Raw genomic sequence first — 12,312 nt, 5'->3', positions numbered from 1 at the left:
CCTGTGGTCGGTACGCCATTCCAACGAGTGGGTATTGATATTGTGGGGCCTCTGGATCCCAAGACAGCCCTGGGCAACAGGTTCATCCTGGTCTTGGTGGACCATGCCACCCGGTACCCTGAAGCCATCCCTCTGAGGACAGTGACGGCCCCCGTGGTGGGACGAGCACTGATGGGAATTTTCTCCCGAGTGGGATTCCCTCTAGAGGTGGTGAGCGACAGGGGGACCAATTTCATATCCACATATATGAAATCCCTGTGGAAGGAGTGTGGGGTAACTTACAAGTTCACCACTCCTTACCACCCCCAAGGAAATGGGTTGGTTGAGAGATTCAACCGAACCCTCAAAGGCATGATCATGGGCCTGGACGGTCCAATGAGGCGTAAGTGGGACGTCCTCTTGCCATGCCTGCTCTTCGCTTACCGAGAGGTGCCACAGAAGTCTCTAGGATTCAGCCCCTTTGAGCTTCTGTATGGTCACCCGGTAAGAGGACCTCTGAGTTTGGTAAAGGAAGGCTGGGAGCAATCTCCCAGGAAACCTCCCCAGAATGTATACAGTTACATGCTGGCCTTCCGAAACCAGACTCGGCGTTTCAGGCAACTTGCTGAGGCAAATCTGGAAGCCAGCCAGGAGGAGATGAAGCGGTGGTACGACCGGAATGCCACACTGGTAGAGCTTCAACCTGGACAAAAGGTGTGGGTCTTGGCCCCAGTGGAGCCTTGTGCACTTCAGGATAAGTGGACAGGTCCATTTGAGGTTGTGGAGCGCAAAAGTCCTATCACCTACCTGGTGGACATGCAGACTCCCAGGAACCCTTTGAGGGTCCTACATGTTAACCGCCTTAAGCCCCACTTAGAGAGGACCGAAGTGGGCATGCTGCCGGCCACTGATGATGGAATGGAAGAGGAGACCGAGCCTCTTCCTGACCTCTTAGTGGCCTCTGAGAAAGATGGGTCAGTGGATGGAGTTAACCTCTCACCCACCCTGACGCCCGAACAACAGGAAGATTGCCGCCACTTGCTGGGACAATTTTCCGACCGATTCTCCCTGGTTCCTGGTGTCACAGATTGGTGCGTCCATGATGTGGACACCGGAGACAGCTTACCTGTGAGGCACAAGGCTTACAGGGTAACTGACAGGGTCAGAGCTTGCATTAAGGAGGAGGTCTCCAAAATGCTTGCGCTAGGGGTGGTTGAGTCCTCCAGCAGTCCTTGGTCCAGCCCCGTGGTCTTGGTCCCAAAGGCTGCTGCGCCGGGAGCCACACCTGAACTCCGGTTCTGTGTGGACTACAGAGGACTCAATTCAGTCACGAAGACTGACGCGCACCCCATCCCCAGAGCTGATGAGCTCATTGATCGGCTGGGGGCTGCCCAGTTCCTCAGCACGTTTGATTTAACGTCTGGGTACTGGCAGATCGCCTTGACCGATGGGGCCAAAGAGAGGTCAGCATTCTCTACACCAGATGGGCACTTCCAGTTCCGAGTCATGCCATTTGGGATGAAGAATGCCCCTGCCACCTTTCAGAGGTTGGTTAACCAGGTACTGGTTGGGCTGGATGCGTTCAGTGCCGCCTACCTGGATGACATCGCAGTGTTCAGTGCCACCTGGCCTGAACACCTGCGCCACCTCTGGGAAGTGTTGATGGCGCTGCGCCGAGCAGGCCTCACGATCAAGGCAAGCAAGTGCCAGATCGGGCAGGGTTCCGTGGTGTACTTGGGACACCAAGTGGGGAGTGGCAAGGTGGCACCCTTGCAACCCAAAATTGAAACCATCCTGGCTTGGGAACCCCCCAAGACGCAGACCGCAGTGAGGGCCTTCCTGGGGCTCACTGGGTACTACAGGAGGTTTGTCAAGGGCTATGGAACGATCGTTGCCCCCTTGACAGAGCTGACTTCGAAGAAGCAGCCCAGGAACGTGATTTGGACTGACACCTGTCAGAAAGCTTTCGACACCCTGAAGACTGCCATGTGCACGGCGCCCGTGCTCTTGGCCCCTGACTTCTCCAAGGAATTCCTAGTCCAGACAGATGCTTCAGAGCATGGTGTAGGGGCTGTTCTCTCACAGATGACTGAGGAGGGCTGGGACCAACCCGTAGCCTTCATCAGTAGGAGGTTACTTCCACGGGAAAGTAGGTGGAGTGCAATTGAGCGAGAAGCATTTGCTGTGGTCTGGGCGCTGAAGAAGCTAAGACCCTACTTGTTTGGGTCTCACTTCCGGGTTCAGACGGACCACAGGCCCCTCAGATGGTTGATGCAAATGAGGGGTGAAAACCCGAAGCTGTTGAGGTGGTCCATCTCCCTACAGGGTATGGACTTTACGGTGGAACACCGTCCTGGTACAGATCACGCCAACGCTGACGGTCTGTCCAGGTATTTCCGCCTTAGTGACGAGGAACCCCCTGGGCAAGGGTAGTTCTCCCCACATTTCAGCTGGAGGGGACACGTGTTAGACCTGGCACCTTGGCGTGAGTTTCCCTTCCACTTTTTGATGGTGTGCCTCGATTGTTTTGCTGGTGTTGTCCGCTCAGGGCACTGCGCCACGGCTAATCCGTGCCGCAGTGCAAGTGCTCCCTAGGTAAAGTGTACCTGTAATTGATGTTCATGATTGGTTTATTGGATTCACTGTCAGTCCCCAGTAGAGTGCACCAGGGGTGCCAGGGCTTGTGAATGCCAATGCTGCTGGTGGGCTTGCAGCGCTGGTTGCGCCACCCACAGAAGCGGCCTTGTAAAAGGTGTCTAGGGTCTGCCACCGCAGACCCTGTGCGCGGTCCGGGACCGTCGCGCTGACTGCGCAAGTGCCCCCACTTGCCAGTCCCTAAACCTTCCCTTACCTACATGTTAGCCACCCCTCTGGTAGGCCCAAGGGCAGGGTGCATTGTAGGCATAAGGTAGGACATGCCCTGATGTGTGTGGCATGTCTTAGTAGTGAATTACAGCCATTTCCGTTCTTCACTATTGAAGGCTACCTGCTCTCCATAGGCCAGAATGGGCTGCCGGGATCACGCCAACGCTGTGACCCCAGTGGACTCAGAGAGCATGGTAGAAGTGTCAAGTTTAGTATGCCTGAACTCAGGATGATAAAATACTTCTTGTAGTCAAGTTTATTTTAATATCCTGGGTTTGTAAATACTACTTTTAGAAAGTTAGTATTTACTGACCTGACCATCTCAGTCCGCCTCTGCTGTGTGTATGTGTTCTGCCTGGCAACAGTAAGGAGCAGGGTTGGGGAATCCCCAGAGACAGGTTGGCTGCCAGGTGGTGGGCAGAGAGATTACACCTGGATGGGTGGGAGGAGTACACCTTGACTCTTGAATAGACCTGTGCTCTGCCACCACAAAGCCGGCGCCACCCCCTGTGGGGCGGCTGATGTCTCTGCCCTGCTGCTGAAAGGAAAGAGCAGAGTCACCATAACAAAGTGCTCCAGAACTGGACTGAGCCAGGCCCAGGCCCCCTGGCGCTAAAGAACAAAAGAATCATGGTATAAAAGTAGGAGCCTGGCTCCTAAGAAATCAGAATCCTGTTTACCACAAAGAACCTCTGCCCGACTAGAAGGAGAAGAAGACGCTGGAGGAGCTGGCCTGCTGCTTGCCTTGCTGAGAAAGGAGAGGAAGAGACTTACTGAAAAGACTTTGCTACTTTGTGCTTGAACATTCTCCAAGGGCTTGATCTGAGCTTGCCCCCTGAACTGAACCCCAGGAACAGTGGGTTCTCTGTGCTTTTGCTCGTCCTCCAATTCGAGCCGTGTGTGCATCCCGCTGGAAAGAGACTGCGCCCCTCATCGCCCCTCCTAGGGCCGTGACACTCAGAAGCTCGCCTGCCGCAAACCCGTGAGAGCCCCGCTCCGTCCCGAGCCGCTCTCTGTCCCCGGGCCAGGCCGCCTGCATCCCTGTCACCGCCTGCTACTGGAGCGCGCTGAACGCGCTATCACCCCTCCTGCCGGAAGCCGTCCGACGACTGTGATCTACGCCGGGTCATCCAGCTGCACTAACCGTGCCCTGCGACCCCGCTTCGCTATCCCCGGACATCTCAGGCCGCGCCGCCCCCGCTGTGGAGACCCGCCGGCACCGCCGTGCTAAAGGGTCGCTGGCCGCGCCTGCCTACGTGCCCACACCTGCTGGTTGAGGACCCAAGAACACTTCCCAAGCTGAGAGTCGCACCGACCTGTGCTGACTCTCCACATCACGAAAGAAGCTCCAGTATCGGGCTCGGGGCCCGCAACGCCTTATTTCCCCGTTCGCAGGAACCGATCTCTGTGAGTACTGGAACTACAAGTAAAGAACCTACGAACCAAGAACATTTGCCTGCTGTATAACCTGGTGGCCTAGCGAAAACGTTATTGGTCTTGTGATAAGTCTGTTGAGATATATATACCTTATTTTTACATAAAGAACCGTATTTTTATATATATCCAAGTCTGGTGTCCGTTTCTGGGGGGATTGATGTATTTACTGTGTGTATGATTGTAAGTGCTTAACCAACAACGCCTGAGGAATCGCCTTGGCTGCTCACGCCACGCACCTAGAGGGTGAGCAAGGGTCATTCGCGAGGGGTTATCCTGCGCCCTGACGTGGAGGAGAGGGTTCCTGCTTGACACAAGGGCAACCTTGCGCCAACCAGAGATCCCCGACTCTAACAAGGAGTTATAACCCCAGTTACTTCTGCTTGGAATAATCCTGTTTGGCCTGTACGTAAGAGTGATAATTCTTGGCGCATGACTGTTGATTATCGAGAATTGAATAGACACACACCCTCTTTGACTGTTGCAGTACCGGATGTTATTACCCTAATTGAAAGAATCCAGAAACATCCAGGTACATGGTATGCGTCCATTGATATTGCTAATGCTTTCTTTTCGATTCCGATTGCCCCTGAGTGTCAGGAACAATTCAGTTTTACGTGGAACGGGCGTCAGATGACGTTTAGAAGTCTTCCTCAGGGCTATGTGCATAGTCCTACGATATGTCACCGGCTGGTGGCAGAGCATCTGGCTGAGGTACCGGTTCAGCCACAAATTCAGATATGTCACTATATTGATGATATTTTGATCCAAGGCGAATCACAAGAGGAAGTTCAGACCCAATTGGATAGAGTCATTGAGTGCTTGCGTGAGAAAGGTTGGGAAATCAACCCGGATAAATTACAAGGTCCGTCCCAGGCTGTGAAATTTTTGGGTATTAATTGGCATGAAGGGCACCGAGAAGTGATCCCTCAGGTTAAACAGAAAATTCATGATTTTGCGGTTCCGAGAAATAGGAAAGAAGCCCAAAGCTTCATTGGTTTGTTTGGATTTTGGCGCCAGCATATTCCTCATTTGAGTCAAATATTGGCCCCTTTGTACCAGGTCACTCGTAAAAAGAATGCATTTGAATGGGGTAAGCCACAGCAAGATGCATTCAGTCTGGCAAAAGAAGCAATTCAGCATGCTCTGGATTTATGGCCTGTATGTGATGGTGATGTGGATTTGAATGTGTCTGTACAAGGTCTTTATGCGAATTGGAGTTTGTGGCAGAAACAAGGCAGGAGTAGAGTACCGTTAGGTTTCTGGACCAAAAAGTTACCTGATGCTGGTGAGCGTTATTCACCTTTTGAGAAACAGTTACTTGCATGTTATTGGGCTCTGGTGGATACCGAGCAATTGACTTTGGGACATGATATAGTTTTGCGACCTGAAATTCCTATCATGCAGTGGGTTATGAGTTCGCCGAAAACTCACCGAATTGGACACGCTCAAGAGGCGAGTGTGATTAAATGGAAATGGTATATACAAGACAGGGCACGTGTGGGACAAAAAGGAGTTGCATCTTTGCATGAGCAGGTGGCACGGGCGCCATCAACTGAAACTGAGAGTGAATGTTCCGTACCTTTAGTACAGGAGTCTCCTGTTAAGTGGGGTAAACCTTTTGATGATTTGTCCGTAGAGGACAGAAACCATGTCTGGTTTACGGATGGTTCAGCAAGGTTCATAGGGACGAAACGGCATTGGAAGGCAGTGTCCTATAATCCGATCACACAAAAATTGCTGAGTACAACTGGTGAGGGTAAGAGCAGTCAATTTGCTGAACTCTATGCTGTTTATCAAGTTCTGAAACAAGAGTTACCTGGCACATGTCATATTTTTACCGATTCTTGGTCTACTGCCAATGGACTGGCAGTTTGGTTACCGACTTGGCATTCCCATAGTTGGAAAATCCATTCGAAAGAACTGTGGGGAAAAGAATTATGGCAGGAGATTTGGGAAATGCTCCCACAGAGTACTGTTACAATCTTCCATGTGGATGCTCATACCCCGATAGACTCTCTTGACAAATTCTTTCATAACATTGCAGATGAGAAATCTAAAATTGCTGAGGCAGTGGTGGACACGCAAGATTCTGATATTGCGGGATTGGCGAAATGGGCCCACCAGAAAGCAGGACACTTTGGAGAGAAAGCCACTAGCAGGTGGGCTGCTGATCGAGGAATTTATATTCCCCTAGATTTAATTAAAAATGTTATTCTACATTGTCCCATTTGTCAGCATATCAGGCAGCGCAAAGTGCCCCAAATTGTTAAAGGTCATTTACATCGCGGGAAATTGCCCGCTCAAATTTGGCAGATTGATTACATTGGTCCACTTCCTATGAGTAGGAATTGTCAATATGTTTGCACCATTGTTGATACATACAGTGGCCTGTTGGTGGCCCTTCCCTGTAAGCAAGCTACCCAATTGAATACTAATAAAACATTGGAATTGATTATGATGTATTATGGTGTGCCATTCCAAATTCAATCTGATAATGCATCCCATTTTCGTGGAAGATTGGTACAGGAATTCTGTGTGGAAAACAATATTGAATGGGTGTTTCATATACCATATTATCCACAGGCCTCGGGTCTTGTGGAGAGGTTGAATGGCCTGCTAAAGGACCAATTGCGCAAATTAACAGATGACAAGTATAAGAATTGGCGAGATTTTTTGCCTCAAGCGCTATTGATTTTGAATAACCGTCCTTTTCTAAATGCTGAATCCCCACTTATGCGTTTGTTTCCTCCGAATGTTGATGCTAAGCCCAATGAGATCAGAGAGACTGTGATGTACTGGGAGATTACTCCCGGAGCTTTGGCTCCATGCAGAGCGACCCCAGGGTCGGCAGGTTTAGACTTGCATGCCATGGATGACACCATTATAAAAAGTAAAGATCGAGTCATCATTGAAACAGGTGTTGGTGTTCAGATACCACCTGGAAATTTCGGATTAATTGCCCCTAGATCGGGGCTGGCTGTAAAAGGCATTCAGGTGCTTGGAGGAATCATTGATAGTGATTATCAGGGAGAGATTAAGGTGCTCCTGCTGAATAGCAGTGAGGTTGACTTACTGATACATAAAACTGACCGAGTGGCTCAATTGCTAATAATGCCTGTCTTCAGTGGTGAGATGGCAAAAGGCACTGCCCCAACGTTGCTAACTGTACGAGGCCAGAAAGGTTTTGGCTCCACAGACAATCCTGGGGCCAGAGTTTGGGTGCAGTCGCCTAAGAATCCCCCTGAACAAGCAGAGGTCATTGCAACCGGTCAAGACAATACCATTTTAGTTATGAGACCAGGGAAAGATAGCTGGGAAGCAGTCCCGGCTGACAAATGTTACTTACGAGAATGAATAATGCCTGTATTTGATTCTCTTTCAGATCATTCTTTGGACTGTTGCTGCAGGATGTGTCGGCGTTGGACTGTTTTTGGGCTGGTACGACGAGAGAGGAGGGATCCCATCAACCCGGGATGAGTTGAGAACCCGAGTGTCGCGTTCCTTCGCTGCGTGGGATTCGTCGTCGAACTTTTGGACTTCACTAGCGAAACGGGTGACTAACGCCCCTCATTTCTGCTTGACACCGATGAGATCAGTGAATGACATTTTGGCAACTTGTTTGGTTGCTGTCCCTGCTTCGTTGGAGACGTTGACTCATATTTTCAATATATCAACTGCTCGCCCCAATGTTCTTCTGGGCGATTTCGCTACCCATGAGTATTGCCCCTTGTGTACTGAACTGTCAGACCCGATACCCCCCATCCAGTCCCAAATAGTTACCTATAATATCACACAAGGTGATTTGTGTTTTTTCCTTACGTGTAATCCTAGTGCAATTTCGGAATGTATGCGTTTAAAATTGAAAGGTGCCACTTCATTCACCGCTCATGAACGAACTTTGTGCCTTCAAAGGACACCGAAAATATGTACTTCTGTTCAGAATAACATGACTTGCAAGAGTATGGTAGTTGCCCCCAGTCATTATCGCACGATGTTACTACCTGCCGGATGGCTTTTCTCATGTGGTAATACTTCCTGGCCATATGTCCCCGCAAATATTTCTGGAGGCCCTTGTGCCATTACTAGATTGAGTTTATTGATGTTTTCATCACATCCGAATGCCAACTCTCGTGTGATTCGAGATACAGTGAGGTTACAGGAGGATTGTGACTCATCTTTGCATTTATATTCTAAGTCCGAATACCTTAGCCTGGCTATTTCAATTATTGGTGTTCCTGCTTTGGCAGTTTATAATGCCAAATCTATTGAGAAAATGGCCTGCTGGATGGTGAAATCCATTAATCATACTTCTACAGTCCTGTCGGACATGCTATTAGACGCCCAGGGTGAACGAAGGGCTATCTTGCAAAATCGAGCGGCCATTGATTATCTTTTGCTTAAACATGGACACGATTGTTCTGATTTTGAGGGTCTTTGTTGTTTTAACTTGTCTGATCATACACAATCCATTCGAGCTCACATTAATAAGCTACATGACTTGACAGAGGAAGTTAGAAAACACATTGACCAGGGCTGGTTTGACTGGCTCTTTAATTGGTTACCTGATTTGCATTTGTTACGTCAAATATTAGGAGGTATTCTGATTACTATCGCCATTTTGATTTCCATCTGTTGCTTTATTCAGTGTATTCCTTCACTACTTCAATTCTGCACACCTGGTACTAGACATAGATCAGTTAGTTTTGTTTCATATTATTCTTCCACAGATGTTAGTTCTGTTTAATGAATGTATAATAGACTGAAGTCAAGGGTGAAATGTTCTGCTCGATTTTCCTGGCCTTCTTGTGTTAACAAGTGATTGGATGTGACTTCAGTCTCTTACCATTCAAGCCTAAGGGTTAGAGTAGTGAATGGAGCCTATTTACTAGGCACTTCGACATGATTCTGTGCTCTTCCCCATAGATCAGGGCTTGAACACATAGCCTAGGGGATAGATTCGTTAGTATTAGGGATAACCTGTCCTGTAGTGAGGGTATTTCATGGAGCCGTGCTGAATTCAGGCCTGGTAGGCCTCAAACGGGAGAGACTCCATCTTTCTTTCTGCTCCGGCAGCTTGGGATGCTTCTAGGTCAAATGTGATGTTTTAGTTATGAGGTGTTATTCGCTTGGAGAGAACCAGTTCAGGCCGGCCCTTATCGAAGGATTGTATTTTTCTTCATGCCGAAGACACTACATCAGGCCGGCCGGCTGGGAACGTGTCCTTGGTACGGGGAGGTACAAGAATTTGGTGGGCGGCAGGTTACGGGCCGGAATTTTCCATGAGGAAATGCACCTCTATATTAGTGAAAGTCTGAGGCAGTTACATGTTCAGTCCGTAGGCGGCATCTAGCCGTTAGCAGTAAAGCTACTACTTATTCCAGGGAAGACAGACGCCATCTTGAAGGCGGAGAAGAACTGAGAGATAGATGCTTTCCTAACAGAATAGCCAGAGAGGAGAGAGTAGCCAATAAGGAAGAGGTCCCAGTGACTCGGAGAAGGGTGATTCCAGGCGAGCCGAGGCACAGACTAGAGGGGAGCCTAGATGACCACTGAGTGCAGGCTACATACTACTAAGGTGATGTCGACCCTTTCTTATTAGAGTGTACAACTTAATCTTTCACTTTTCTTTGCAGGTTATGTGTTATATCGTAATGTTATGTGATTGTGTCTGTAATGAGTAATAAAGTATCCAGTTTGTAGTGAACCAACATGTGCTGCGTGTTCTTGTATAAGAGGGTAGCCTATTCTTCTAGTCAGCTGCGGCTACATGAACAGATGTTAACCCTGATCAGGTAAGTGGTAACTGAATAGGGGAAAGAGGAGCCCCTCGAACCTGAGAACAGGCTATGCCCGAACTGGCAGTCCTTGTGTGATCTGATGAATAGTGAGACTGATTCCCTTTTTGTATGTTATGGTGATCATAGGATGAACTGTCGTATGAGACTGCCGTCTAGGTAGAGAGGTCTGGATTCGTAGGGGATCGCGAGGCCGCCGATTGTGCTGATACTGTCGTATGGGCAGAGAGGTCTGGGTTCGTATGGGACCGCGAGGCCGCCACTTGTGATACTGTCGTATGGGCAGAGAGGTCTGGATTCGTAGGGGATCGCAAGGCCGCCGATTGTGCTGATACTGTCGTATGGGCAGAGAGGTCTGGGTTCGTATGGGACCGCGAGGCCGCCTCTTGTGATACTGTCGTATGGGCAGAGAGGTCTGGATTCGTAGGGGATCCCGATACCGCCGATTGTGCTGATACTGTCGTATGGGCAGAGAGGTCTGGGTTCGTATGGGACCGCGAGGCCGCCACTTGTGATACTGTCGTATGGGCAGAGAGGTCTGGGTTTGTATGGGACCGCGAGGCCGCCACTTGTGATACTGTCGTATGGGCAGAAAGGTCTGGATCCGTATGGGATCGCGAGGCCGCCGATTGTGAGGTCTTGGTATGCATAGTAGGAATCCCCTGTCCTTAGGTGATAGATATATGTGGTTGCAGGATTGTAAATAGGTTCTGGGGAGGGGGTAACGTTCTGGCTGGGTTAGTGAGGCTCTGATGAGCGGGTTCTATCTGATCCGAAAAACCCAAGCAGAACAAGCCTCTAGAGCCAGAGTTGGGTTGAGGGCTCCATACCTCAGCGCTCACCTCTCACTCTAGAGCCAGCATTGGGATAGGGGCTCCATACCTCAGCTCTCGCTCTAGAGCCAGCCGTGGGATGGGGGCTCCACACCTCAGCTCTCGCCTCTTGGTCTAGAGCTGGTATTAGGGTGCAGGCTTCATACCTCAGCTTGCTTCTTGCTCTAGAACCAGCATTGGGAAGGGGCTCCATACCTCATCTCCCACCTCCTGTCTCTAACGCTGGTATGGGGACAGGGCTCTATACCTCAGCTCTCACCTCTCACTCTAAAGCCAGCATTGGGGTGGGGGCTTCGTACCTCATCTCCCACCTCCTGTCTCTGGAGCCAGCATTAGGACAGGGGCTTCATATATCAACTCTCATGCCCTGTCTCCACAGCCAGCATTGGGGCCGGGCTCCATACCCCAGATCTCATCTCTTGCTCTAGAGCTAGCACTGGGATGGGGGCTCCATACCTCATCTCCCACCTCCTGTCTCTAGATCCAGCACTGGGACGGGGGCTCCATACCTCATCATTGGGACAGTAGCTCCATACCTCCGCTCTCACCTCTCACTCCAGAGCCAGCAATGGGATGGGGCCTCCATACCTCAGCTCTCACCTCTCACTCTAGAGCCAGCCTTGGGGCGGGAGCTTCGTACCTCATCTCCCACCTCCTGTCTTTAGAGCCAGCATTAGGACAGGGGCTTCATACCTTCACTTTCACGCCCTGTCTCCACAGCCAGCATTGGGGCCAAGCTCCATACCTCAGATCTCATCTCTTGCTCTAGAGCGAGCATTGGGACGGGGGCTCCATACCTCATCTCTCACCTCCTGTCTCTAGAGCCAGCACTGGGACTCAGGCTCCATACCTCATCTTTGGGATGGGAGCCAGCAGTGGAATGGGGCCTCTATACCTCAGCTCTCACCTCTCACTCTAGAGCCAGCATTGAGACAGGGGCTTCATATCTCATCATTGGGACGGGGGCTCCATACCTCATCTCCCACCTTTCACTCTAGAGCCAGCATTGGGACGGGGGCTCCATACCTCAGCTCCCACCTCTCACTCTAAAGCCAGCATTGGGACGGGGCCTCCATACCTCAGGTCCCACCTCCTGTCTCTAGAGCCAGCATTGGGATGGGCCCTCCATACCTCAGCTCTCACCTCTCACTCTAGAGCCAACAATGGGATGGGGCCTCCATACCTCAGCTCCCACCTCTCACTCTAGAGCCAGCATTGGGACGGGGCTCCATACCTCAGGTCCCACCTCCTGTCTCTAGAGCCAGCATACCACAGCTCCCACCTCCTGTCTCTAGAGCCAGCATTGGGACGGGGGCTCCATACCTCAGCTCTCGCCTCTCACTCTAGAGCCAGCATTGGGACGGGGCCTCCATACCTAAGCTCCCACCTCCTGTCTCTAGAGC

Source organism: Triturus cristatus, chromosome 9, assembly GCF_964204655.1.
Source record: "Triturus cristatus chromosome 9, aTriCri1.1, whole genome shotgun sequence".
Taxonomy (NCBI): domain Eukaryota; kingdom Metazoa; phylum Chordata; class Amphibia; order Caudata; family Salamandridae; genus Triturus; species Triturus cristatus.
The sequence above is the reverse complement of the archived record's forward strand: the minus strand, read 5'-3'. Positions refer to the sequence as shown.